General features: G+C 41.5%; 1 protein-coding gene and 1 long non-coding RNA gene across 3 annotated transcripts in view; both read left to right on the top strand.

Annotated features, from left to right (window-relative positions):
• diaph2 (diaphanous-related formin 2) overlaps positions 1-25,629 on the top strand; it is a 1,163,737-nt gene that overhangs the window by 1,131,077 nt on the left and 7,031 nt on the right. The gene's annotated exons all lie outside the window — the stretch shown is intronic.
• On the top strand, positions 4,454-24,393 carry LOC117520542. The gene is made up of 3 exons (XR_004563679.1): positions 4,454-4,465; positions 20,210-20,219; positions 24,313-24,393. It is a non-coding gene; the product is annotated as an uncharacterized LOC117520542 (long non-coding RNA).

Here is a 25,629-nt window from a genome sequence, read left to right as displayed (position 1 = left end):
CCTTAGCCACTGTAAGTGCATCTGCATGTTTTGTAGGGAACAATTCTACCCATTTTTAGAAGGCATCAATTATGACTAAACAAAATTCCTTCCCTTCATGTTTACTCAGCTGTATATAATCCATATGAATCACTTGAAAGGGATATTGTGGTGTTGGAAATTTGCCTCTTTGGGGTCTCAAATTGCCTTGTGAGTTGTGTTTTGCACATATCATGCATGCTCTACAATGCTGTTTTGCATATGCATCGAACCCATAAAGACAAAAAATAGATTGCAATTGCGATATCATACCCCCTGATGAGACATGCGTCACGCCATGGCTCATAATAGCTGCCCATTTAAACATATTTTTTGGCAATATGGGTTTCTTTTGTGGTCATACGTACAAATCATTTGCATACGTAGCCCCTTTAGCTATCCACATTTGTTTTTCTCTGTCAGTTGCCTGCTGTTGCATGTCAGCAAGCAGTGTATGACCTAAATGCAAATCTGGAGTAGTGTCCTGTACAACAAAAATAGAAGAAGCTGCTGCTGCCTCTTTTGCTGCTCTGTCAGCAAAATCATTTCCTTTTGAAATACTGTCAGAGCCTTTGGTGTGAGCCGCACATTTGCATATAGCAATTTGTTTAGGCAATTTCACAGCCTTCAGTAGTGCAGTTAGGAGTGTGGCATGAGTCACTGGCTTTCCAGATGATGTCACCATTCCACGCTCTTCCCACAGTTTTGCAAACACATGCACTGTGCTGAAAGCGTACTGGCTGTCTGTATAAATTGTTACAGCCGTACCTTTAAACAGATAGCAAGCTGCAGTTAAAGCAACTAATTCAGCTGCTTGTGCTGAATTAGCGCTCTACCGTAAGATGTGGTTGTGATAATAGCAAGGACATACACGAAAGATGTCTTGCTGGGGACAAAAGGCTCATGTTTGTCTGCAACAGAAGTGCAGAAACTGCATGTGGAACTTTCAGTGTCAACTGATGGAATAGAACAACATTACTGCTACTTTGAACAGCCATAGAGGCTGCAATAACAGCCTGTACGCATGGTGGTAAAGCACTTGCTACTGCATCCAATTTAGATGAGTAGTAGGCAACTGGCCTCAATTTTGAGCCATATACTTGAACCAAAACACTAGTCATGAACTTATTCTTACAATCAAGTGTTTGAATGAATGGTTTACTATAATCTGGTAGTGCCAAAACTGTGGATGACACTAATGTTTGTTTTACTTTTACAAAAGCTTCCTCAGCATCTTTGTTCCATTCCAACACGGTTGACATTGAAATATCATCCTTGTACATCAAATCAGAAAGTGGACTAGTCAATTCTGCATAGCAGGGAATCCATGCCCTGCAGTAATTAGTCAGTCCAAGAAATGACATCATCTGCTTTTTGGTTTGTGGTTTTGGAGCGTGCAAAATTGCTTCCTTCCTGTCAGACAGGATAGTACGCCCTGTGGCTGATAATTCATGTCCTAAATATTTTACTTTATCCCTACACAACTGAACTTTGTTTTTACTCACTTTGTGGCCATTATCAAATAAGAAACATAATAATGCTACTGTGTCAGTTATGCAGTTTTCTCGTGTGTCAGAGGCAATCAAAATGTCATCAACATACACCAATAGTTGGCTATCTGCCGGTGGAACGAAATTGGCTAAACATGCTGACATGACTTGAGAATAAATAGTTGGACTCTCTGCGTAACCCTGCGGTAATCTGGTGAATGTATATCGTTGTCCTTTAAAGGTAAAAGCAAACCAGAATTGACTATCTGGGTGTACTGGCACAGAGAAAAATGCATTACTTATGTCAATTACTGAGAAACTATTAGAATTTGGTCTCAGCGAATTTAACAAGGTGTGTGGATCTGGGACACATGGTGCTCTTTTAATCACAGCAGCATTTACTGCCTGCAGATCTTGAATCATTCTCCACCCTACTGAGGGCGGAGCCTTTTTTACGGGAAATATGGGTGTGTTACATGGTGAATCTGGACATGGCACTATTACTCCTGCTGTTAATAAATTCTCTACTACTGGCCTGATTCCTTCAATTGCATCAGGTTTCAATGGATACTGTCTTACACATGGTCTGTATTCTGTTTTTGGTCTTATAACTACAGGTTGTGCATTTTTTATCAGTCCTACGTCTGAAGGACCTGTTGTCCACAATCCTGATGGTACAGAAGAGAGAAGATCATCCTCTTCAGGACTCAACTGAAACACTCAGGATTGTGAAGTGGACACATCAATGTGTGTTCCAGCTGTCAGCACCAATGAGACATTAACTGGCACTTTATACAATTTAGTTGATGGACTGAACTCCGTTCGTGGTCCAACTCTGCTCCAATCAGTGGCTGACAACGCTGTTATGACTGTCAGTCCCAATTCTTGCCATTCCGTCAAATATGGCTTACAAAGTGACACATGTAATGGCATACCTGTAAATCTCAATTTTAAAATGTCTTCAGTGGCACCTGTCACTGTTATGACAGCTGTTGAGTTGCCATCATGAATCAAATCGGTCATTGTCAGCTTCACAGGTGAAACGTTTTTCAATTTGTTTTCATAGTCACCATCCGGACCTGGAGGATCTTTATGCCACATTGTGACATGCAGGTCAGGTGGTGACATCTTTTGTTCAGGATTTTTTAGTAGGGCTGTCGCTTGCAAGACAACATCTTTACCCCATCCTGCAGCATCTTCTTCTGAAATGTCAAATGTATAGTAATAGTGGAATGTGGGGTCATCGCTTTCTTCTCTTACCATGTTAACGCCTCCTGTGCGTTCAACAACTAATTTCCCTTGTTCCACAATTATGGACAAGCCCAATGCAGTCAATCCGTCTCGTCCTAAAAGGTTAACTGGACATTGTGGCATGTTCAACACTGACATAGTACATGTCAGGCCAAATGGATCTGTCAACGTTATGGGTTTAGTGATAGGGACGTCTGATGTTTGTCCATTTGCAGAGCGAACCCTAAAGATTTCGTTGCTTAATTGATGGACAGGTATGTTGTCATTACATGTGGTTCTACATGCTTCTGTATCACAAAGGAATGTCACTGGTCGTCCATTTACCAACAAAGTCACTTCTGGTTTTGGTACCGGATTTCCCAGTAAGGCACACAGATCCATATCACAATCAGACTGCCTATCTGATGTGGAATCATGGATTATGGATTCTAGTCATTGTGGATACTGTGGCTGCGGAGGATTATTCCGTTGTGGAATTCCTCCTGCTGCTCCCTCAGTAGGTGGATTCGGACAATTTCTATACATATGTCCCTCTCTCCCACAGTTCCAACAAATCAGGGGACCACGTGGTGGCCCTCCCTGTCTGTGCTGCTGTTGTGGTTGCCATGGTCCTTGACGTTGTGGCTGTCCACCTTGTCTGTTTTGCCATGGCTTTTGGGGGCGTTTGCACTGCTTCTGCTGTCTTAAGTTACCCTGTTGGTAATATGTTTCATCATCTCCGTCTGCTACATACACTCCTTTGTTGCTGTTTCCTGTCTTTTTCTGCTTTAAGACTCCTTCTGCATGACAGCAGTGTGTATGTGTTTCTTCCAATGTGCCTGTAGGCAATCCAATCCAATGTTTCTGTATCCAAGCTTTTATATCCTTATTGGAATGTTGGATCAGAGCGTTTTTCAATTGTTGTTCATACACTGGTGTTCCTGGCAATATGCCACTATGGACCCTAAATACACTCTCAAATCTGCATCTAAACTCTGTCCATGGTTCTCCTTCTTTCTGTGTTGTCCTGGTAATTTCAGTGTAATTTATTTTTGGTCCTAACACACCTTTTGCTCGTGTAATCATAGCTTCCACTCTTGTTTTCAAGACTAGATCATCATGTGGCAACGGTACGCCATCCTGGTCTGCAGGATTCCAGTCTCCGCGTATCTGACTCCATTTAGGGCCACATGCTTTCATCCACACCTGTTGGACTTCAGGTCCACTAAGGTGGTAAGAATTTCTAATGTTTTCTATATCCTGCATAAATCCCTCAATATCGACATGTGGCGATGGTATCATGTCGACTGCTGCTTTGATATCATCAGCATTCCATGTTCGATATACGAGCATGGTTGATCGCTGTCCTGCTGTTCCTGCACGAGGATTTGGTACTTCTATCATAGGATAGGCACCTCCCTGGTCACTGTGTTCCACCATGGGAGGGGCTGTGGGCACTTTCGCTTGACTGCGTGTTTCTGGTTTTTCTGGTTTTTCTGGTTTTTCACTTTTTACCTTAGGTTTTACTGCCAAATCATACTGTGGTGGCGGTACATCGTCATCCTCTGGTAGAGGAGATAAAGGTGTTGTTGTCACCGACGATCCAGCCGGCGGTGGTTGTTGAGGCTGTTCTGGTTCTCTGTGCTCAATTATCACATCTTCTTCTGCCTTACCTACAGCTTTCTTTTTCCTTGCTTTCTCTAATCGTCGCTTCTCTGCTCCCTTCTGTCTGTTCTCTGCTTCCTCCTCCCAAAATGCCACTAAATCTGCCCCTACTTTCTGCATCTTTTTCTCATCACCTTTATGTTTCTGTTCTAACTCCTTCTTTAGCTTCTGTATGCTGATCAGGTTCAGTCGTCCGTCAAAGTCATGTTTATTTATCCAGGTCTCCAATTTCTTTGTTGCTTTTGGATTTTTTGCTTCCATAAATTTCCAGTCGTCAGTTGATAAATTTTCCTTATTTTTAGACGTCTTACAACCCATTTTTATTATCCCTTGTTATAATTTGGACTTCAGACGGGGGCACACCTAGGGTGTTCTAAATCTGAAGTTTTCACACTTTCTTTGGACGTGACAATTAATTTGCCGTCGTGTGGTTGATTCCTTTCACCTCCCCGTAGGAAGCGGAATCACTTGCCTTCGCATCCACACACGGTTGTCACTAACGTTGTCCAAAGTATTACACTTTCACACAGTTATTTACACTTACACAAAACACTATTTACACATAGAAACACTTTTAATAATCGTACGCGTATTCTTATGCCAGGGGAGCTCGCCCTCCCGTGAAATTTAACTAATGTCCTGCATTAGGGGACTCCGCCGTCCCTGCCGAATTTAACTGCTTTTTTACAGTGCACGTATTTCTACCCAGGATTTCCTTTACGTATTAAAACAGAGGAGTCCGTACCCTCCTTCCGGAATTTAACTACGGGCGTCCCTCGCAACCGTAGAGGAGTCCGCCCTCCTCGCGGATTTTAACTGCTTTGCATTAACAGACAATTCCACGCCATCGCTTACGGAGTTTAACTGTTTTATGTGATCACTTTTATCCCCTACCGGTACGCGTATATAAACAGAGGAGTCCGCACCCTCCTTACAGAGTTTAACTGTGTTTCATTAACAGACGATTCTGTATCATCGCTTGCGGAATTTAACTGTTTTATGTGATCTGATCACCACTCACTCAGTACTGTTTACAAAGAAATTTTAGTCACTGACTCGACTTCCTGTCTGTCTTCTTCGGGAAAATCTCGTCAACCAGACGATGCCAACGGTGGTCGACAATTGCAGACACGATCAATCGATCGGACCTTGGCCAAGGATTTACGTCTGGACTTGACGACCCCCGCCGGACACCTCCGGTGTTGTTGAGATCCCGGACATAGCCCCCAGTCAATGTTGGGTATTTTCTCCTCCAAACATTCTTAAAACCTTTGATAAGACAAACAGAGTCAAGAAACACCAGTGAGACAGAAAGTCAAATTAATCACGCGCGGAGTGCGGCCAGGCTGTACACCAAGGCTACACTAAAGTCTGGCCTGTGCTCCCGCTCTTTTTATTAGAGATGCCCTCATTACATCATAAAACTTGTCCTAAGGGGGGGGGGGGGGACAACGCGAGACAAGTTTCTTCCCGTAACATAAACACATACGTCAATAAGCGCAGCTGTAAGGAAAAACAGTTTCTTTCTTTTACTCTTATCGTCGGAGGTCAGCACATCTCGTTCGTCTGTTGCAGTTATCAGCTGTTGTGCATCTGCCTGGAGTGTCCTGGTCTTCACGCTAAGCATCACATCACAACAGTCAAAACAACCTTCAGGTCTATTACTCCCAGTTCATGACTGACCCCGTCATGCTTCACTCCCAGTCGTTAGCGGCTACAAAAACAAGTTGTATAATAATAATAATAAGTACATCCAGCTCCTCATTCCCAGTTCAGATTGACCCCAGCATGCTAAAACAAGGTTGAATAACACGTACATTCTCGGGGTCAGGTGCAAACAGCACAACACCGTTCTCATCAGAAAGAAGACAAAAGGTACAAATGTTTAACAGTGATAACATATATATAAAATCTTTAACACCCACACACATGCATATTCTCCCCATGTTTGCATAGGTTCTCTCCAGGTTCTCTGGGCTCCTTCACACAGTAAAAATACATGTATTCTGATGGCTCCTCTGTTCATATACCTTATATCCATGAAGATTCATCGCGGTCATGGCACTGTATATGTAGTAGGTGATTGAAGGCAAATGGATTTGCTTGAGTGTCAAGATGTTTCATCCAACACTCATTTGAGGACAGCGGTGTACACATTTTACCTGAAGACCAATGGTTTGAAAGAGGGGTTAAAGAAACCATCTGAGCCATCATTTAACAGAGGTGGATTAAGGCATCACCTGTCAGCCACCTACAATGCAGTCCTGAGATCAATTCCCAGACAATTGTACATCCATTCACACTTTGACCTTGATCGAGCGGGTCAATGACCCACAGGTAACCTCAGCAGCTGCAAAATTTTACACTCAGCAGATATTAAAGGCCTGGGACTCCTCAACAGTCAGTTAGATGTCAACGAGCCTGGTGAATCAAAGGCGAAACACCTTCTAGAAACTGCCACAAGTCCAATTGCCTTCATATACATCGATCCCTGTGTACAGTACTGTGCTTATGTTACGTGTGCTTTAAACTTTAAACAATGAAAATGTGTGGCCTCATTTTCCTTCCAAAATACATAATTTCTTCCAGGTGGCAAAACTACATCAGTTATTTTAGTCTCCTGCAATTTGTAAGAAATTTGGATTGTTTTTTAAACATTAATTTTGTTATTGATTGATCATTACAATTGCCTTTGTGTTTTCATGAATGAGACAGCTTACAGACAAAGAAATATTGAATGGGTTTTTTAAAATGAAAAATAAAGAAATCATTTGAGATGTGAATGTTTGGACATTATTTGATTTTCGGTTGGCCAAATGACTGGTGTACACTGGGATAAGTTTCACTCCCCATGACCCTCAACTGGATAAACAGAAACAAATACAAAGTTGAACATTTTACTAGCAACGACTGCTTATTGGATTAAAGATTAAAGAAATGGCAGATATTATTTGTTTTTGACTATTTGGTGAGGTAAACTCCAACTTAATAAGGGTCATCAGAAGGCATGAGGATTATTTGGAGTTCGGTTTCTCAAACTGATTTAGAAGGTCTCCTGCATTTGAAACAGACCATATAAGCTGATGTGTGTGAGATCTTACAGTAGGGTACTCTTCTGACTGTGTGTTTGTGCGTGTGCACACCAATTTGTGACACATACTGTATGCATGTTAGTTTTTGAACCCTTGCGGTAATTGTGAGCCTTTGAGTCCCAGGAAAGCCCACATCTCAATCAGACTCAAGCTGCTGTGTCACTCCCTGACTTCCACTTGAAGTTTGCAGCCTTGATTGCATGGGTGCGGATGGGTGGCTGGCACTTGTGTGTGTGTGTGTGTGTGTGTGTGTGTGTGTGTGTGTGTGTGTGTGTGTGTGTGTGTGTGTGTGTGTGTGTGTGTGTGTGTGTGTGTGTGTGTGTGTGTCTGGACGGGAAAGAGAGTTAGCATTGCCAAGACACAGGTGTGGGGATTAGGTGTTATCCATTCTCATATTCTCTGAAGTATATATATATATAGATGGCTTTTCTGCCATGTAAATCTCATCAAAAACTAGCTAACAATAGCAGCACGATGACAGACGCCCAAGCATCTGGTGAGCCACCGCTCTGAATGTTCAAACTGCTGTGAACAACCTGTCTCCAGAAAGAGAGGAAGGCGATGAAGAAAATTTAAGGAGTTTGTGTGTGCTCGCATGTGGTTGTAGATATGCGTGAGTGAGGCGAGCAAGATGAGGAGGCGGAAAGCGATTTTTGATAGGCTCATAAATCATGACAACTCTGCATCTTAACCGGTGTTGAGCCAGGTGACGGCATCATAATGAAGTTGATGATCCTAATGCACCTCTGCTTGTGTTTCGGCTGCTGCCGTTCACTTTCTGCCCCTTTAGTCTGCTCCAGTGTATGGAAAAATAGCAACGGAAGGATAAAGGGGGAGAGAGGAGAGAAATAACTTTGTTGGGTGCAGGTCCCCATTAAAGTGTGATGAGTGTCCTCAGCACAGGCTCTGTGTACAGCACTTTATTCAAGAACGATCACTTATTTATAGGTGTTGGAATTGTGTTGTTTGCTTGTTTTATTGAAAACCTTGTGGGTAAAGTGGCGGCAGGGCCACCTGGTATGTGAGTGCCACATCTCTGGAGGGTCTCCCTGCAGAAATATCTTCCTCCTTAATGAATAAGTGAAGGCAACAGATTAATTTTTCATTCACACAGAATCCATTGTTGCTTGAGATGTGTGGTCTGTGGGTATGTGTAGTGGACCTGCAGGCGGTTGAAAACAGCGTAACCTTGATGCTAACACAGGCGCACATAAAACCAAAGATGCAGGCAGACAAGTTGTGGACAGCCTGGAGATCTGATGGACTGTGACTGTCAGATGTTAAGGAAGTTAAATGCTTTTGCATTTTTTTCTACTGGGTGGCTGAAATTGAACTTATCAGTCATGGTGCGAGACATGTGTATTCGTCTTTGGAAACATGAATAAATTACAACTTCTATATCAAAATTTGGCACTTTTTGCTTTATTATAAAATCTACTTCTTCTGATTAATGCTACAATAGAATATCAATGTTCATTCTGGGTTTTTTTCTTGATGGGGATAGATGGTGCATGATTATTTGGAGGTGCTGTAAGACAGTTTGTAATAAATGTGGAAAACCTTAATTTCAAAGTATATTTCAAGTGCCTCATACAATGTACATGTTGTTGTTCATTCGGCTGCTCCCGGTTTTTGTTCGGGGTCGCCACAGCGGATACAGCCAGATCCACATTGGTAATTGGCACAAGTTTTACGCCGGATGCCTTTCCTAACACAACTCCAGTTTTACCTGGAGAAACACACACAGCCGCTGGTGTTCAAAAGAGGTCTCCCATCCAAGTACTAACCAGATCCTGCTCTGCTTAGCTTCTGAGATCTGACAGGATCAGGCTTACACAGAGCAGACCAGCTGCTGCCTCATACAATGTACATGCATATTGTTAATTGACAATTACAGTAACAATAAATGTATTTATAAAAGAATTTACGGTAAAAAAAAAAAATAAAAATTTGCATTTTGCATCACCACTCTTAGCTTCATAGTGGAGTAGAGCGGAGAAGGATATTCTTTCACCAAAACAGATCAGATTCAAGCTGGCATCTCAGATGTGCCTTCTGGCAATATGTAGCTAAACTTTCAGGTCTTCTTTTTAAGAAAATCCTCCTCTATACCACTTCATCATGAAGCTGTATAACTGGTGATATGAAATTTTTCTCCCCCATCAGGAGAGTGATGCGCAGTTTAGCTGGAGAAAGCAGTGCAGACCTGAGTGCCTGCTTATAGAGTTCCAACCAGAAGTGGGATGAAGTCACAATAAAGTCACTCTCAAGTCATAAATCAGCAAGTCCCAAGTCAAGTCTCAAGTCATAATGACTACCAGTTGTTTGCAAGCTGACATGTTCCGACGTGCTGTTAAATTCCGCGAGCAGTTTCACCACGTCGGGGCTGTAATCTTCTTAGAACCAAAATTTATGTCCATTGTAGTTCAGGTCACCCCTCTTATGTGCCTCAGGAATCACCAGATCTTTCATTTGGAAGTGATAAAAGCGCAGGATAACTGTTTGGGGTTTCCCCCCAGGAGTCTGTTTAAGAGCTAAGCTCCGGTGCACCCTGTCCAATTCTGGTGGTGGAGCAAGCACCTCCATTCCACAAACTTTGATGAGGATTTGGGAGAAAAAAAACAGAAGGGCGCATACCCTCAATAGCTTCAGGTAAACCCACAATCCGAACATTCTGGCATCTGCTCCGTCCCTCCAGGTCTGCCATCTTGGATTTTAACCACTCGTTGCAGATTACTCTGCCTTGAGCTGATCCAATCGTTGATCAAAGTCAGTTTTAGTGGATTCAAGAGGATTAATACAGAAACCGTGGTCACGCACTGCCGGTTGGACACTGTCCGGCATAGACAACGAACTTTGAAAAGAAGGCTTAAAGTCACCATACAGCGCAGCTTTGTGGTCTTCCAGCAGAAGGCTAATCTCCACCACAGTTACAGGTGGGGCAGTTGGTGAAGTTTCTCTGTCTTGTTCTGACATATTGTTTGACTTGGACATTTTGCAGGTGGTCAAAAAGCAGTAAATACCAAAAAAAAAAAAAAATGTTAATAAAACTGGGATTCGAAACAAAAAGTGTTTTTTTACCACTATACCAAAGGGCATATCTCAGGCCAGTCAGCACTATTTAAAAAAATTCTATACCAGATTATGAATCAATTCTAAGTCTTTAACAAGTGTGTCTTAAATATGCAAGGCAGATCCATCGCCATTTTGATAGAGAATTGTGACATCAACTTGGGAACCCACTGCTCAGCCTGTAGCCAGTTGCAGTTTGCTTTGTCGTCAGACTTACACCAATATCCACAGTCAATCCAGGTTGCTTTTTGTATACAAATGTAATATGGCTTTAATTAAGCTGTCAAGTCAAACTGTTGTATTTTGCCACCCAACATATTTCTGTCTCTTCCTCCTTTGTAGGAAGGAGGAAGAGAAAAAAAATCTACCAAATACATGCAAATAAGTTTAAATAAGCACAAACAAAGTATATTGGTTAGCTGTCTGGCTCTGCTCCGGCTCAACATAGCTTTGTACGCAAACAAAGTTATTATCTCCTTTCGATACTTCCAAATTGTACGGTTCCACTTGATGGTCAGTAAGCATCTGATGGCTGCCGAGATGTTTGTGTTGATTGATTCTGTCAATTGTCTGTCCACAGTCAATGATCCAGTAAACATCCACATCATTAACACAGATGGCTGGGAGCTGGTTCAAGTCCCATGTGCACGTCACCGCTCTCCCATTGAAATTGCAACAGCCATCCGCCATTGTCACACCCCATCACTTTCTCTCTGACTCTTCATGGCCACACTTATAAACACAGATAAATTGTGCGGCTTTCTCGCAGAGACTCACGACTCCTAGCATAGCTTAGTTTAACATGGGCAATAGCGGCACAAACATGACACGTTCCATGCTTTCATGAGAGGCAACACCCACCACAGTGCTGTTGCCCACACGAATGGAAAGGGATTGAATCCTTGTTTAGATACAGGTGTTTTGTGGCATTTTTTTCAGTCTTTCCCATTTCTTCAGTCGGGCACATAAAACAAACAAAAAAAAATGGTGCGCATTATAATCATCAGGACTGGTGTTGCATCCTCCCACAACACACCTGCTCACCATTTCAATATATTCAACATGAAACTCCACAAAAAAAACCCCACCTAATTTCAACTGTAAAAAAAAAAAAATCCTCTTTTTTTTCCAATTACTTCCAATAGACATCTGAAATGGCTCTCGCGGGAGGAACACAAGGTGATGTTACTGAAATCAATATTTCCCGCAGGCTATCAAATGTGGCCATTTAAAAATTCCCCTTGTTTATGGCTGAATATGTCATGGCACCAAAAATGAAATGCAGTACACCAATATTTTCTTAATTCATTATGCTTTTTGAATATTAATCTCATTTCTTTTCATTTCACTTACCAGAAATATGTACTTCATTCTACTGAAGTACACTTTCAAATATCCACAGATAGACTGTTACACAATGTAGCAAAATATGCAAATTGAATTTACTTTGTAGTTTTAAAAACAACTATAGAACAATAAGTTGTAAATATGACACAGTGAATTACGTGGAAACAGTGTTTGTGGTTCAGCTCGATATATGGTCTGTGTTGGTTCCTGCTTGACGTCTGTCCTTGATGAACCACTTGGAACCACTTCTATCACTTTTGGATAGTTATACTCTCATCATCTCATCTCATCTTCAACCGCTTTTCCGGATTTGGGTCGCTGGGGCAACAGCTCCAGCAGGGGACCCCAGACTTCCCTTTCCCGTGCCACATTGACCACCTCTGACTGGGGGATCCCAAGGCGAAATTTTAAATTATTTGACTGGTAGAATAGAAGTTGACTAATTGGGTGAATAGCTAGTCAGAGTCAAGTATTATGACTACTTGTCCCAACATTATAATACAACCTTCTATCTTCTTGGATAAATGAGATACGTTTTGAGATATATTGTTTTAATGTATCATTTAATTTGTAATTTCTTATGAGATGAAGAGAAAAAAAATACTACTAATTGCATAAATGGTCTTTTCATTTGTTGTCAGTAACTGTTTACATTTTAAAGTAACCTCACACAACTCTGCACATAAACAACATCTTGATGGTGCGATGAAACTGGGGGTGATATAAGACAAGATGGTATTGGTCATAAGGAATGGAAGATGAAAAAATAGTCTTTTGAATGATAAATGCCAATTTTCTGGTGGGGTTCCCAAAAATGTTTGAAATAATTTAATTATTTTTGGTTACAGCATGGTTATTGATATATCAATATATCATGTGGTGATTGCCTTTATTTCTACTCCTGTACATCAAAACTTGCCTTGGCAGCTGCACAGGCGATGCACAAGCAAAACATGAAGGTAGCAAAGTGTAAACCATCACTGGGAGGGTTATGGTGTTTTGTGTACATGAGGGAGCATCTCTCAGTATGAATGATTTATATTAAGAGAAATGAAAAGCATTTCTGGAAATATGTCCGCCCTGACTCCCCGGCCCCGCGAAAGAGAGCGTCTGCACATTCCCAGATAGGTCTGATGATGATGACATTGAGGGAAGAGCTAAGCTGCTTGCTTGCACAACCTTCTATGATCTCCAGCGCTACTGTTATCTTGCACTGGAATGCTTCAAAAGCTACAGTAATAAATAAATAACAGAAAACATGATGTTTTATTAATTTGGTTAAGGCATCAGTGGTGGAGAGTCCTAGAGAGTCCTGAGATGTGACAGCGGGTGGAAAAGTTGTAAAAGCTGGGTAGAGTAATAGATTTGAGGGAGAATTACGATTAAGCCGTGTCATTGTCAACCAAACAGTGACTGTGTGATTAAATATTTGCACTATATTTCATAAGGGGGAGATGAAGTTACTGTAGGTCAGTGGTTCCCAAATGTTTTTCCCCAAAGTTGCCATTTAAGTCCCGTTTCCACCGAGAAGTCCAGGTCGGTACTCAATTTTGTGCATTTCCACATCCAGATTTAGGAAAGGGTACCAAAATAACAGACCCATACCGTACCACTTTTTCAGCACCTTTCACCTGGGGTCCCAGAATTATAGCCCGGTTGCAAAAGGGAGGCCCGAACCCGCTGCTGTGCGTCGATTGGCTGAGCAGCTCAAGTGAAAGTTGCAGTCCTCATGTGAACAGTTCAGACTGTTTCAAATATAAAAGCATTCAGACACTGAGTAAATATAAGGCCTTAATCTTGTTGCGGAATTTCTGTGATGATGTTCAGCATAAAATGAGACCGGCGATGAAGGAGCAAGCAGGAGCCAGACATACAGATGCACAGAGATTTATTTTTGGTCAAAGCAGAAACAGATGCATCTGGAGAAGACCCAGAAAAGACACCACATGCAATGTATCGCCAGAGCCTTCTGCCTTTCCATTCTCAGAGACCCGTTTTAAGGAGCTCCACCAGAACAAAAACAAAATCAAAATACAAACATGGCCTTTAGCTAGTCAGGGCCATGATTAGATGTTTAGTCATAAAATTGGAGAGATACAATGTGTTATATTAACAAGGACGAGGATGACCCTGAGCCAGTACGTCCTGCTCCAGTCGGATTCATCCTCACAGCCTGGCGAAAAGTTATCCACATAAAGCATCCTTATTTTTGAAAATGACTTCTGGAAATACGTTCCTTCTCCTGGCTGAAGAAACGCAGCATTTTTAAAGAAGTCTGCTCTGGATGTGTTTCTCAACCTGAAGGAAAAGATGCTGATGCTTTGTACTGCAACAAGTATATTAACTTAAAAGTTGAAAGAGTCACAACACCTCATTCATTCACACCAGCATTTACCACAGGCACCAGTCAACTCTTCAGCATTCTGCTCATGATGAAAATAAATCCCATGATCCACCAAGACAAAATTAAGACTGCTCGGTGGAAACGAGGCTTGAGAAGCCACACACTCTACCCCCTCGTATAACCCGAGAGAATTTTGACCCTGAATCATCTTTTGAAGATCAGGAAAAATTAAAATAAATGGAATTTTATTGATGAAACATTAATAGCATGTGTCCTACATTTTTCTTTTGCCCAAATTATCACTGAAAAACTAATGATCTGTTTTGTTTTGCTCAGTTTTGTTGTGATGTGTAGTCAGATAGTTAATGTGAGTCATGTTCTATGGATGATGATCACACCTGTAATATAAAGCTCACTGTGGGGTTCAAGCAGAAATTTAAGCGGTTTCCCGGAGTCGGAGCTTCAGCGATGTTTTTGTTTACAGTGCGAGAGCTGTTGTTCTTTAACATGGCACAGATGTTTGTTTCCATAACCTACTTTTCTCAGAGAGACTGCAGGTTGTTTTTTTACACCCCGGCATTGTCTTTTTTTTTTTTATGAGTATTAATACTTCCTGCATGTTGTTGAGATTCCACTTGGCAGGTATTATCCACATTGGACATGAGTGAGTGTGTGTGTGTGTGTGTGTGTGTGTGTGTGTGTGTGTGTGTGTGTGTGTGTGTGTGTGTGTGTGTGTGTGTGCGCGTGCACACATATGAAACACACGTGCTGCCAAACTCACTGGGGGCTTCTGAGTTTGTGTGTGAGCATTATACACCTGTGAGCGCACGGACGTGCGTGCATGTGTGCGTGTGTGTATTTGTGTGTCATCTCGAGCGCGCTGTGAAGGTGTCATTGTGCAGCCTCGGCCCTGTAAGCTGTCAAACAGTGAGAGATGCTGCACCTCTAAAGGGCGCGCTTTCTAGGCCTTTCCTGTCTATTATAAGCCCTGCAACACCCATCAAGGCTGTAGTGGAGCACCCCATGTCCCTCACGCAGCCACAGAGAGAAGCCACCTTTCTAACTAGGAGAGCCTTTGCCTCCAAACTTCACATACCCTTGTCTTCTATTTTGGCATGATAAATGCAAGCAGCACTAATAAGGCGTCGGGTTGTCAGGGCATCCATTTTGTTTTGCTCAATTCTGAGTAGAACTAAGGTGGAGGCGGTGGGGGGAGGTGGGGAGCCCCTTCCTTCAGACACCAAAACATAATTCAGTCCAAGCTGCACCTGTCTCAACACCTTATCAAAGTTGTGATTCCTTTTTTCTAATTAAGATTTCCACATCACTCCGTCATCATCGCAAACATCTTGTTATTTTAAGAATCTGTCTGAAATGATGAATTAACCACGGTGTCTTTTTTCTGACACCGCTAAGTAGTGAAGGAAATGGCTGGCGCCACTGCAGCTATGATCGACTGCAGTGGCGCCAGCCAAAGATTGAGACGTGTCGCTATCTCACCATCTGCAACAGTCACGCCTGGCATCGTCAGAAACAGATCGGCTTGATACCAGCCGCATCAAATCTGCAGTTTGCCAAGCAAATAGAATAAAACAATCTATCGATCTCACCCCACCTCCCCGTGTATCAACACAATTCATCTGTGTTTATCGGGCTATCTGGCTTCCTATCTTTTATTGTCTGCAGGCAGACACTCTTTTCTTCTCTTTTCTTCCTTCCTCCTCCCACGTTCGTTTGGTGATCCATCAGCCTATTTACCTTATCATGCTGCCAAACCATCCATTTACGCTCCCATCTGTCTGTCAAAGTATATCTTAGCTTCCATTTGTCTAACTATCTTGCCGTCTACTCTTTCACCTGTCAATCATGCCCATTGCCGTAGCCGCCTCAGGTTCCAGGCACTCGTCTGACTGATGCTGTTGCTGACCTCGCCGGTCGACTGGCACGTTGGATAAAGTAATTAGATTCCTGTTGCTTCATCAAAAGTTTTACACGGTGTTAACCACTACCCGATGTCACTTAGAGAGTCCAGTGAAAAGCAGGAGGGTAACACATTATGACAAGTATTTTTTTTTAATATATCAGTAAAGATAAAACTCTACAAAGTAGAAGGAGTTTAAACGTGTTTTTTTTTTTTCTTCTTCTTCTTTTTTTTCCAAATGTCGTGTGTGATCTAGATAGATTCTACCAGAGTATCCAAATGGAAGCAGGTCATTGATTTGGCTTGGTCCAGTTCAAATCGAGCCTCAGTGGTGCAAGCCAGATGCTGATGTCCATGTAGTCAGGGGTTCTGGCCTCCCGCATCGGACCAATCAGCGGAGTGCACTGGCCTGATGGATTACTCACTCTCTCTCCTGGCTCAAGCCCGTGAAACCCAGGCCACTGCTGCGGGCTCCATCTGTGCTCTCCATGGCTCCAGCATGCCTTGTGGTCACAGAGCTCTGCTTCCGATGAAATCACAGGCAACTACTGCACCAATAGAAGCCCTCTCAGGGTAAAATCCACCCCAGTTTTAAAATAAAAAAGGAGTTAATGCCAGTGTTTAGTAGAGAACGCTTCCTACACTGTGGTAAAATGTGTTATCTTTCCAAATGCGAATAAACACCTAAACCTACGCTGTTGTGCCAAAGGAAGGAGATAAAGTCGAACCGTAACTTAAGCTCACACAGCAGGTGAACAGGTGGGAAATGGTTTGCAGTTTGAAAATTTACTCCTGAGGATTTTTTTCCTCCCCACTCTCTTTTATGACGACGCTTTGGTTGAATTCTTTCTCTTTAAACGTGACTACTGCGAGGACAATCATGAACGGGAGTTTGCCTGAGGCACTGATCGATCTGAAAAGTGTTTTCATATAACTGTTCATTTGGGCTGTGTGCGCCTCCACTGTATTCCAGAATGCCGAGAGGCATTATTCCGTGACTGAGGAATCAAGTCCAGCAGAGATATTTAAGGAGCTTTTCTCTGAACCTGAGGTGTCCAATGAGGAATCAGTGCTGCCAGCAGACTGTCAGGATTGTTGTTTTCAGTCACAAATTTAACCAATGCAAGTCAAGCTGGGCTTTTTTTTTTCTCCTTCAGATTCCCGCAAACACTGATTCATGTGCAGCATAAAGTATATTTACATGCACCAACATGTGTGCACCTAAAAACAACCAAAAAAGAACCTTTTTCCCCCCTCTCCTGCTGTTTTGTCCCTGGTAGGAAAATGTCAGTTTCCCCACAGAGCAGATAAACTTGTTCTTTTCTTCCCTTAAAAATAAGCATGTGAATATGAACATGTGCTGTGATTTCCTGCTCTCCTGCAACAATTTTTTTTGTGTCAAGCAGTCAAGAGAAATTACTCTCAGACCAAGCTGCTTTCAGAAGGGTGTACACGAGTGTGTGCGGCGGTGTGCATCTTTTATGCTGTGTATATTTTAGAACGTGACAGAGAAATAGATTTCATGCAGAGTACGTCTTACAAGAAGAGCACAAAGAGTAGAGATGGGGGGGGGGGGGGGGAGCAGAAAAACATGGCCGGTGTTGGGGTAAAAAATCCGCCCTGATGCTCTTTCATTATTATCATTATTATTATTATTATTAGTGTTATTATTATTGCCTCCGCCAGCGAAGTTGGAGGGGGTTATGTCTTCTCCCCTGTTTGTTTGTTTGTTTGTGAACATTCTGAAGCCCACAATTTTTCATATATCATTATGAAATTTTTACTGAAGATTGATATCCTGATAGGCCAGAAGTGATTCAGTTTTCAAGGTCAAAGGGCAAAGTCAGTAAAAATCTTGAACAATTGGAAAAATCCCTATGTTTAACATTGAACATATTTTCAAAAAATCATACTTGTCAAAAAAGACTAAATTTCTTTCATATTTGAGAGAGTTATGTAGGATGGTATCCTTTATCGACTGACATAGTTTGATCCGGAGTTGATCCAGATTACAGATTTTGTGGCCATTTACATTTAACATTGAAAACCCCATTTAATGTATATTTTACATTATATCTTAATCAAATGTGCCCCAGTCACACTCATTTTTGAAAGTGAGGTTCAGATTGGCACTCACTATCGCCTGACAAAGTTTTATCCAGATCTGATATGGATTGTGGATTTTGTGGACATTTGAATTTAACATTGAAAAGCCCTTTTGGTGTACATTTTGCATTATATCTCGATCAAAAGTGCCTCAATCATTCTCATTTTTCTGGTTTTTTTTTTTTTTTTTTTATGTTTTTTCTGGTGACACTGATTGAGGTTCCAATTTTATGCCTGTTTGTCTATCTTCCAGTTATTAGTCAGAAACCAAGTTCTAAAAAGCAATGACAAATTGTGCATATCAGAGATAACCAATGTTCTGTGAAAATTATCTGAAAAAGGATTCAGAAACTGAAAAACTAAAAAAAATGACACCACAACAATAACTTTGATTTGAGTGCATGAACTAAATACATACTCCTGACATTTGATCACGTCTAATTTAACTTATGAAAAGCTGCTTCTAACAGGACTTTGACCAAGGTCCAAGGTAAAATTTTGTGAAATTGGAAACGAGGGTTGGCGGAGGTTTGCACTCTATGAGCGCGGTGCTCTAGTTGTTATTATTATTATTATTATTATTGCCCTACGACAGACTGGCATTCTATCCATGGTGTACCCCCCTCACGCCCAATGACCGATGGGATAGGCTCCAGCCCCACGTGACCCTTCACAAGCGAGTTTTGAAAATGGATGGATGGATTATTGTTTATTGACACTGCACAACATAGTTTTTTTCTGGAAATCTTGAACTTTGAAAGATGAACTTTGATTAATAAGTTGAAAGATTAATTTCACTCCTCTTGACCAATTAGCGACTCTACATTTGGAGTTGGTCTCTGGACTCTAGACTGTGGCTGCTCCGAGGGTTGGATTGTGTTGAACTGTAATTATGTTGGGTTAAATGCAGAGGACAAAATTTTGTTGTATGTATCCATGTTGGAGCAATGACTATAAAGCCTCTTCTTCTTCTGTTTCTAAAAAAATTTGGGCAGGGCTATTAGTGAGAAGCCACGTGGTGGAAAACAATGGCTGTATTCACGATGCGAGGCACTCACTCACCAGAATTGCCAAGCATGCACATTGTTGTACCCACTGTGATAGAGTGGTGATAGAGGCACGGAAAGCTTAACCACATCCCTCCGCTGTCAAAAGCCATCACTTGTGTTATGACCACCCTGCCCCATGCATTACTGTTTATCTCAGCAGACCGTCCATTAACTCGCTTTGCTTCCAAATTCTGTATACAAACTGTCACGCTGGGACGTGTACGTATAAACACGCACGCCTTGCTGCGTGATTTAATTTCAAGTTGGTATTCATTCAAGACTGTCAGAGCCCTTATTGTGTTTGCTCAGTGGTTCAAGTTTGACATGTCTCCAGCTTTTTATAATACATTTTGAAGGTTGGAGGTAGTTTGAATATGATCAGGGAATAAGGCGGATTAAGGCGAGTCTGAGGTGGAAATTGAAAACTATACAGCCTGCAAGAGAAAGACAGGAGGGAAAAAAAGAGCGGGGAAAAATTCACAAACTTACCTCAGCATGTTTATCCAGACCTGTCTCATGCATTTCTCTTTGTCATGCTATTTTGATCGGCACTTCCTGCTGTGGCATGCTGAGAACACATAAAAACACATCAAACACTGGACTGCAGTCTCCTCACACTCAGATCTGCTGACAGCTGTACACTCCCCTCGTTTAGAAGACACGACTTTATATAAAGGATGCCTCAAAATGCCTTCTCAGCGTTCATGGTTCACAGCTAACTGGTTAATTTGTGTAAGTTGATACTACTTTCACACATACTCGCACTGTAGTTGGTTTTATTTGGGGAGGTACACACATGGATTCAAACCATAGTGGGGACCAAAGGAATGGACTACGGTGTGACTTGGATGAGGTTCAAATGGACCTTGGTACAGTTTACTGGAGGTGACGATGCAAACCAAATATCCAATGGAAATTAGAGTTCTGTATGTTCTACATATATGTTTGTGTCATGTTTTGACCAAGTGCCAATCTCTGGTGTTGACAAATGAAATCCAGCGTGGGAGTGACAAATCTTACACTTCCTTAAATTGAGGTTAAGGCCGGCTCCAAAAGCATGTCACTCCCCACAGACCCCCAGGTCAAAACCCCCAAATTTACAAAAGACATAATCATGTTCACAGTCCAATCCAAAAAAAAAAATAAAAATAAAAAAATACTTTGAGTTTCGATACCTGTTCATGACAATTGTACGGCAGTGAAGGTTTTTAGTTTCTCTGTGGGTTTTTTAAATCCATCAGTTTAAGATGTTTTAACTCATGAAGTTATGAATAATTAAGGGTGTGTTTGCATTGTCTGACAGCCATGCTCCAGAATCAGCTCCTCGCTAGCAGTGGCTGCTAGCTACTGTGGACGCGACCTGGTCAACATCGAGTCGTGATTTTCTAAGCATTTATTTCATACTATCTGCGATAATATTGCTTGTGCTGTAATTAAGTTTACTGACTGACCATCTAAGTAGTCAGTGATCCAGTATTTCCATTGTATGAAAATTTGAGTATTATTTAATTTATTTGGAGGTGCTGTTATTGTTACAATTTGGCCATTCACACATGATGCAACGGTTACTGAGGCAACATACCAGTTGTATTTTTGAACACTCATACATTTGCCATCCATTATGAAGGCCTCTGCTTAGGCCAACCAGTTACCTTAACTTCCTTGTTTGGTAACTGCCAGCCTCATGGTGGTGGTGGGGGGGCACCTCTTTACCCCTTTATAGGTGTCTTCACAAAACCTATGGGAGACATCACAGAGCATTTGTCCAGTACATATGTAGTCTATGGTGATGATGGGGAGTACAAAAGTGCTTCAGACTTAGTCAAATAAGGGGACAATATAGAAATTTGTGAAAATGCTCCTAAAGTACTTACACAGGTGCACTAAAAATTCTGACCAGGGTTATAAAGCCACATTAGCCAGGAGTCAAGCTCATAATACTTCCTCATCATTATACAATAGCGACAGTTCAACCATTAAACTGTTGAATATGATAATCCATTAATATTGTGCAGAAACATTACATTTTACCCCAGTAAGCTGATAAATAAAACACTTTTCATAGTGCAGAGTCAAAAAATGTGGGTAAAAATTATATTCCGCACATCTGTTCCTTTTACAAAATGTGGGAAAAGCAACAGCAGGAAAAAAAATGCTTTAGTTTGTACATTTCAGTTTCTTGTTATAAATCAATGAGGGATGAGCAGCATCAGATACAAAAGCATCAGCGACAGCCTTTCTTCCTTCAACCACAACTCCATCTTGCTTCTTTTTATCCGGCTCCCCACAACTGAGCTCACCTTTTTCAGAACTGCACTGATTTTTTCCTCTTCTCCTCCCCTGCTCCTTGTTTGCAGTGATTACTCTTACTGCTGAACGAGGGTCTATGTTTGCCACGACTGTAGTTTTGCGATACCGGGCCCATAACTTTCAGGAGGAAGAAATAGCGTCTCTCCCTCTGCATCCCATTTATACGCTCTATCTTGTTTCTGCGGAGGGAGTTCCATTATTCTGTAGCTTGGAGGCTGGCAGAGGGAGAGAGAGGGAAGGGAGGTGGAGGAGATGAAAAGGGGTGATAGAAGGTTGCGGCTGTTGCTGCTGCTGCAGATGAGCTCCCTTTTGACAGTAAACAGAACATGTTGATGCGTCGCGAGCAGCAATTTAATCACCTTCATTATGGTTTATCTCATCAAAATATGAAGTGCAGAGCAGCTGAAACACAGCGGATTAAACAGAGGCGTGTGGCATCTCAGAGAAACCGTGTCGCTGCACGCTTGTTTCGCACAAAAGAGAGTGAACGCCTCATTTGGAAAGGTATCGCGCCGCGGATGCAGCTCTGGTCCCGCCTTGTGATTCATCTTGTTTGCATTCTGCAGCTGCTTCCACACATGATTGGTGATTATGTGATCCTGACCTTGTTATTATGGCCTTGATGAATGCGAGCGCCATGTTTAGATGTTGACCCAGCGTCTGATGCTACCCAGATGATATTTAACTAACAAGGCTTAATCCCTCCGAAAGGATTCCTCTTTATGGTGGCCAGTAGGAGGTACTGTAATTCCTGAAGCTTCACATCTTTGACAGATGACTGGCAGCTTTTCGCTCTTTCGCAGATTACAGACTCCGATCATGATGTAATGCCGTGTAATTAGCCCAAAGATGACAGCAACAGAAAAGTCATTACGATATTTAATCTCTTTTGGGGAAACCACCAGGGAAAATGCAGCCTTATCGCACCATCATAACATGAAATGACATCTCACTGGAGGCGCTCTAAACAGTCAGGAGGAGGTTGGAGTTGACTGCGGCGGCTTAAGACCCCCGCTGCTTAGTAATCCTGGCGTCCTCTCCTCCTTCTATTACCCTTGTCTTATTTAGAGCCACTCCCTTGTGGCAGGGATCATCATGTTATGCACACAAGGATATGCTTGTGTGCGTTTGCGTCAGAAACAGAGGGTGTCTGTGTGGTTTCCTCAAACCAACGCACTGAGCTGTTTCTCTGTGCGCTGTTTGAATGCTTAAGTAACAATGTGTGTGTGTCTGTGGATAGAACTTCCCTCTCCATCTGCCCACCACCACTCCTTTATTGAAATCCTCAGTGCATTTAGAAGCATTTGAGAAACAGTGCCAGATATCATATAATTAAGTTCTGGCGTTCCAGCATCTCCCTGCTGGAACACGGGACACCTCCTCTTCTTTTGTCAATTTCTTCTCCTGTTTTCATGCTCCTCTGCGACGCTCCTGCTGTCTTGGAAAGACATCACCTGTGGGAGAAGCAGGTAAAGAAGCTCTCAAAACAAACGCGAGTAGAAAGAGTTGCAATACCACCACCACCAGCCCACCCCACACCATAAGTGTGTCTGTAGTTTTGAATTTGATGGAGGAAGGTGTGACGTTCCTCTCCCAGCAGGATTGGCTGCTATTTGTTCAGTCGCTGTGATAGATTGATGCAGGATGGGAAATGATGATCCTTTATGCACCTGAAGACAGGAACAGAAAAAGAAAAATCCTTAAGAGAAGTCGATAGCTCTCCGTTCATCAAACCTCTGATGGAAGATACGGTTTGCTGGGAAAACATCTTTCTTTTTGTGGAGTCTTTGATGAAAGCCTTCCACTTTAGTCAGACAGTCAACAAAATGCAGTTAGCCACCAAAATACATTTTTTACTGTTGAAACAATAAGGTGGTTCATTCATTATTTTCAATTGATTACTCGATTGAAAATAATGAAAGACCAAATTAATTTGATGTTCATGTTTGAAGTCATTTATCAGAAAACAGAACCTGGACTTACTCCACTTTATCAAATATCAGCATGTTCCTTTTTCTGTTTTGTTCAAATTAATTAATTTTTAACTGATTTTATACTGTAAAGGCTGAGAATAGCCTCTGATTGAAAACAGATATGTTTTGCAATTTTTTTTAAATGGCTCTTATCCAAAGTACAAATGGTTTAAACTGGTTCTCATCTGGATACTGACAGAATATGTGGTTATAAATAGTTGTACGACAAGAACTGGGTTTGATGTGCTTTAAATCATTTTTAACAAAACATTAGCAGTAGTCAACCTATTTTAAGCTTGTTGAAACCAATAGAATGGTTATTTAAACTTGTTAAACTGTGTTTTCATGTCTTGATTTAAAACACACACACACACATTTAAAAAAACAATTCTTCTTTTTTTAAATGTGTATCTGTGTCTCCACTTTTCGGCATAAGATGAGCTGAATGTCTGTTCTCAGAACAGTAATTAGTAATTAGTAGCTTGTGACACTTGTACTAGAATAGATTGTAGGCCACCCCAAAATGATCAATGTTTCAAGCCTGGCCACCCCACTAAAAATTTCATGGCTCCACCGCTTTTAAGGTGATGCTGTTGTCCAACAAACATCACACAAATCACAAAATTTTCTTTCAAGAGTAAATATAAGTAAGTCCCTTTGGCTTTTCCCGTTTTCACACTGGTTCATCACAGCAGATTCAAAGTTGATCTGCACATTGATTTAGCACACGTTTTACTCCCGATGCCCTTCCTGTTGCAACTCCATATTATGCAGAGTTGTTTCTGACACGAGAAATAAGCACACTTAACCGCTTGGCCACCACCCCTGTTAATGGCACTGTATTTAGCAGCACAGATGTCTGGTGTGAACAGGATTTATCGAGGAGTTTTAACAGCGCAAACTGAGTTTTAACAGTACCAGCATCTTGCGAGTCTGGGTGCAGATGGTCAAAAAAGCACAGGGCTTCAGCAAGACAAAGATGTGAAATCATTAATTGGCAATCTGTTTTGGGAAAGTATACACCAAACTTCAAATCAAGGGTAGGATCGCAATGGGCTTGTGAGCAGAGGACCCTGTGGTGAATTCCCTGTCAAACTGGATAAAGCCCATTGGGCAAAGTCTTGCATCCATCGTGTAGTGCCTTGTATGGCAGCACCCTGACATAGATGAATGTGAAGCATCACTGCACAGTGCTTTGACAACATAAAAGCAGTCCATTTACCATATGCACACACACACACACACACACACGTATACACACAATTTCACTTATTTTCCAGACTCTTTTTGGCTTTGTTTTTAATCATCCTCTTTCTGTCCTTCCTATTTGCAGTAATAGATGTTGTCCACTGTGACCTCATATTACAGAAAGAAAGTCAGGATTAGTTGTGCTCTGCTCAGTCTTTATGTTCCTTGTGGAGACTGGGCAGTCTGAGGTCCAGAAATTAGGTTACAGACAGCATTTGTTGTCATTCATTGGCAGAATGTTTCATGGATGATCTGTTTTCTTTCTTTCCATTTCTTTTTTGAAATTATTTTGTTTTGTGTATCATGAAAGCTTCTTTTAATGAAAAGATGATTTTGGAGGCTCGGCTCATACAGCGAAACGGTAGATGGAAAAAATGAGTGTATGAATAAGTGGCACTTGTGGCTTTTTTTTTTGTTATTATTGTTTTTTTTGTTTGTTTGTTTGTTTTTTGAATTGCGACCACTAAAATATATTTAAAAACTATTGCAAATGGGTGATTTTTGTGTAATTTGCGTAATATTTACTATTTCACATGATATCCAGAAATATTGAACGACAATAACAAAAACCCTTTTATATAGTGAAATAAAAGTGTAAAATGCACATGGGACACATGTATTGTTACTTTGATGAATTTAGAGTAAATTGTCACTTTTAACACCGGTTTTCTTTAGATAAATTGGGAGATGGATCCATGCACATTTCTAAGTCGGTCAGTATGTCTTGTATTTCGTTTACATCAATATTCACATCTGATACAGAT

This window comes from Thalassophryne amazonica, chromosome 11 (assembly GCF_902500255.1).
Source record: "Thalassophryne amazonica chromosome 11, fThaAma1.1, whole genome shotgun sequence".
Lineage (NCBI taxonomy): Eukaryota > Metazoa > Chordata > Actinopteri > Batrachoidiformes > Batrachoididae > Thalassophryne > Thalassophryne amazonica.
The sequence above is the reverse complement of the archived record's forward strand: the minus strand, read 5'-3'. Positions and strand labels throughout refer to the sequence as shown.